A 4,851-nucleotide genomic window follows, 5' to 3' on the forward strand; every position below is an offset into this window, starting at 1 on the left:
TCAATAAAATTATGGGAAAAAAAAAGAAATTATAATAGAGTGCCCTGAATCTACATAGCATTTTGGGTGGCATGAACACTTTAATAGTATCAAGTCTTCCAGTCTGTAAAAACAGGATGTCTTTTCATTTATTTTGTCTTTGTTTTCTTTCAGAAATGCTTTATAATTTTCCATAACAAGTCTTTCAGATCTCTTGTTAAAGTATATTCCTAAGTACTTTTTTTGCTATCCTAAATGGGATTTAAAGAATTTTTTTCAAATAGTTCACTGTTAGCATGTAGATTTTCCTGTTAAATTTGTTCCTGAAAATAATTCTCTTTATTAGTCCTAACAGTTTTTTGATGGGTTCTTCAGCATTTTTATACATAAGATCTTGACATTTGTACAGTTTGATATTTCTTTCTGTAACAGATGCCTCTATTTCTTTTGCTTGCATAATTCCTCTGGGTAGGACTTGTAGTGGTGAATGGATTAATGTCAATATCACAGAAGTGGACTTATTATTCTTAGTGTAGACTTTTCATAAAAGTCAGTTTGGCTCCCTGTTGCCTGATCATTTTCTCTTGAATTCATATGATGCCTTCTGTCACGTTATAATGCAGCAAGGAGGGTCAAGCTTGGTGAACGTGGACTCTCCAGCTTACAAAGCCATGATCCACATAAATGTTTATATTTTACAAATTGGTCTGTGGTATTCTGGTGTAACAGCATCAGACTAACATAATAAGTTTATATGTTTTCATATTGTTAGTTAATAACCTCTTCTTTCAGTCTGAGGAATTCTCTTTAGTACTTCATGGAAGGCAGATCAACTAACAATGACTTCCTTCTGCTTTTATTTGTCCAAAAGAGTCTTTACAATATCTTTTTCACTTTTGAAGACCAGCTTTTCCAGGTATATTATTCATGGTAGGAGATTTTTCTGTAAGCACTTTGAATATATCTTCCTATTCCCTACAATTTACTGTCTATGCATATAGCCTTCTGAAGATTTCTTTCTATGTAATATGTTGGGGGTTTTTTGCTACATTCTGAATTCTTTGTCTTTGACTTTCCTTTTTACTACTGTTTTGCAGTGCTGGGGTTTGCACACACCAAGAAAGCACTGTGTCATGGAACAACACTCTAGCCTCTCTTGTCTTTGATTTTAACAATTTGATTATAGTGCGTTTAGTGTTAATCTCCTTTGGGTTGATCTTGTTTGGGGACTACTGAGCTTCATGAAGCAGAATGTCCATATTTCTTCCAAGATTTGGGAAGTTTGAAGCCACTAATTCTTCATAAAAAAATGTTTTCACCTTTGTATCTCTCACTTCCCATTGGAATCCCATGATGTTTGTGTTTATCCATTTGATGATATCTTGTATGTAAGTCTTGTATGCCTTTTTTCTTTCCTTTCCTTTTCTTCTCTGTTTTTCTTCTTTTTTGTTCTGATAAGTTACTTTTAAATAACCTAACTGTTTTTATCATCAAATCTGTTGCTCAGATTAACATATAGTTATGCAAGATGGGACATATGATTGACTATTACCACATGCTTTCAAGAAATCTTAATTTTTTGTTCTTGTCTCTAATTTTCCTTTATTATACTTAAAAATTACTTTAAAGAGAGTATAGTAATAATCAATATGACATTAGAAATGGTACACATTTAGAAGACCAAGATGACAGGTGTTTCAAACATGGTTTTATTATTACATAATGCTGTTCTCAATGTTGTTGCTTAGTTCACACATATCAGTATAGAGAGTTAGTCAGGGTGAGAATTCTACCCATCAACTTCTATTTTCAAATAACTGATAGAAATTTGTAGGACAATTGCCTTAGCCATTTTGTATATATACATGTATGATTGTGTATTTGGTACAGGTTCTCACTATGCAGATCAGACTCATGGTGATCCTCCTGTTTTCAGCCTCGTCAGGGCTGGGACAATAGGCGTTCACCACCACACCCAGACCCCAGGCCTGGTGGGGTATGGCCAGCATGGCATATGGGAGCAGGGATCCAACCTGCACTTGCCAAAGCAGGTGCTTTGTCCACTGTGCTATCTCGCCAGCCTGGTTTTCTGATTCTTGTGTGGATCAAGCCTGCTATTGAAGCTCTCTATTGAGTTTTTCATTTCAGTCATGGTATTCTTTATCTGTAGCATTTCTGTTTGGTTATTTTTATGGTTTCAGTTTCTTTAGTAAGCTTCTAACTTATTAATGATTTCTTTTCCTGATTTTGTTTAGTTGCCTGTGTTCTGCACCATTAAAGATATTTTTCCCAATCAGTCTATTGGAACATTTTAGATATACAAAATGATCACATTCATCGCAGATAATTTGTACCTGTGCATGTGTATTTGTTTTCTTTCCCATTTCCCTACCCTCCCTTCAACCCCTTCTCCCTTCCACATTTATAAAATCTTTCTTTCCAGTTTTTACTTCTTTTCTCATAGTTTTACTTTTCTCTTATTTTATTTCCTCCTCTCCCTGTGTTGTTCCCCACCTGATTTGAATGTTTTCTTCCTCTTTCATAATACCTATTATATATCTTCGTCCTTATTTACACTTTCAGTTTCTCACACCAGAGAACTAATGTGGCATTTACACTTGTATGTGCAATTTTTTTTTCACTTTAGAGTATGGTCTCAAGGTGCATTCATTTACCTAGAAATATCTCATTCTGTCTTTCTTTATGACAAAGTGATATTCCATTGTATAAAAAAGACCACCTCCTCTTCATCTGTTCCTCAGTCGGTAGGGATTTGGGCTTTTTCTAATATCTGGCTATTACAAACTGCAGTATGCACATGTGTATGCACAGATCACTGTGGTATCATATTTTTAATTCTTTTGAAAGATACCAAGAAAGAGAATAGCTGGGTCAAATGGATCCTCTTGTCCTAGTTTTTCAAAACATTTAAACATTCATTTCCACAGTGTTTGTCCCAGTCTACACTCCTACCAACAGTGGAAAAGGGTTCCTCTTTCCCCATAGCCTGACCAGTTTTTGTTATTGATGGATTTCTTGATTATAGCAGTTCTTTCTGGGATGAGATGGAGTATGAGTGTTGTTTTAGTTTAAATTTTGAGAATGATCAATGATGTTGAATATTTTACATTTATTTATTTGGCATTTGTATATCTTCATTTGAGTAGTGCCTATACATTTCAGATGTCCATTTTGGATTGGTTGTTTTTTTTTGTTTTTTGGCAGACAGAGTATTAGGATACTTTATTGACCTCATACAATCTGGGATAAATACAGACCTCACCTCTGGTGATGTCTCTCCAGCCTGGACCTCAAAAAGTACTTTTAAAAAATGCAGATTTCAATAACATAAAAATAAACAAAAACTCAATTTCCCACTTCACTTGATAACTTCCCCAATTATGGTAAAAATATTGTTGGGGTGAAATAAATGAAAATAACTGGCAGTCACTGAAGTCTCTGTCATTCAGAAATTTTAGTCCTCAAAAGTGTTCTCCTGTATTAGGCTTGTCACAAGCTTCTGTTTCATTTTGACCTTCTCATAAGGACCAACAGTTTATTAAATATCAACTTCAAGCATATTGCTTGACTTATCTCTAATATCTATTACAACAGTAAACCAAGTATAAGAACCAGAGAAAGATGATGAAAACATATAAAAATGATAAGCAAAGATCTGTATGTGATAATATGTTAATGTCTAAACAATTGTAGCTTCTTTTGGGAGACTAGAAAAGCTCTCTCAGGGGCCAGGGAGATGGCTCAGTAGAATAAGTGCTTCCCTGGCAAGTACAAGAGCATGAGTTCAATCCCTGGTTCCGCAAACAAAACAAAAGAAAGAAAAAAAGAAAAAGAAAAGCTCTATCAAATAGGTTTCCCTTCAGTATAGCCACATCATTTAAGGAATAATTTTGACAAAAACTTTCTTAAATTTTTTATATTCATGGGATTCTCTCTATTATCCATGATGTTAATTGAGTCCTGCACCTACTGAAGATAATCCAGTGTTTCTCCCTTTTTAGTATTTACTTGAGTATGAAGTTTTTGATGTTTAGTAAGGTTTGAAAATCAGTTGAAAGTTCTCTTGCAGTTCTTTCATTTGAATGGTCTCTCTCCATATGAATTATTTGATGTCAGATAAGGGAGGAACTATGGTTGCATGACTTTCCACAGTCCACACATTCATAGAGATCATATCCAGAATGGAGTCTTGGATTTTATTACTGTTTTCACTCTTATGGAAGGTCATTCCACATTTATTACCTTCAGAGGCCTTTTCCTGACTATAAATTCTTTGATGCTTTGTAAGATTTGTGTGTCAGTTAAAGAATCTTCCACATTCACTGCATCCTTAGGGCTTCTCTCCAGGATGAATGATCTGATGTCTAATGAGGGATGAACTTTGACTAAAGGTTTTCCCACATTGATAACACTCATGGGAATTCACTGTAATATGCCTTTTGTTGGATTGAATACTATTTGTATTGATGTTCAAAGCATTTCCACATTTATTATATTCTGACTGTGGCTTATCCAGAGTCTGAATTAAACTGTAAGTTAGTTTTAAACTTATGCATGTTTGGAGACCTTGTTCATGCAGGAGTTTCCTGCTGTATTTCCCAAACACAGTGAACTGACATAAAGCTTTTCTTATTGTGATGATATTCAGAGTCTCCTTCCTCATCGTACACTGTAGTATGTATGAAAGCTTCTTGTGGCAAATTTATTTCCTGCTTTTCTTGGTTCCTATGAAACTGATCCTCATCTCTCTCTTTTTTTTTCTTTTCAAAGTTTTATTGATAAACAGATAGCAATGAGACAGTTTCAAATCAAATCGAAAGTACAGTTTCAACAAATAATACACTGCATATA

At 34.4% G+C, this 4,851-nt stretch overlaps 1 pseudogene; it reads right to left on the reverse strand.

Annotated features, from left to right (window-relative positions):
* Positions 1-3,966: 3,966 nt before the first annotated feature.
* Positions 3,967-4,851, reverse strand: part of LOC111812815 — a 46,006-nt pseudogene continuing 45,121 nt past the window's right edge.

The sequence above is a fragment of the Octodon degus genome, unplaced genomic scaffold (genome assembly GCF_000260255.1).
Source record: "Octodon degus isolate 3935 unplaced genomic scaffold, OctDeg1.0 scaffold00144, whole genome shotgun sequence".
In the NCBI taxonomy this organism is placed as follows: domain Eukaryota; kingdom Metazoa; phylum Chordata; class Mammalia; order Rodentia; family Octodontidae; genus Octodon; species Octodon degus.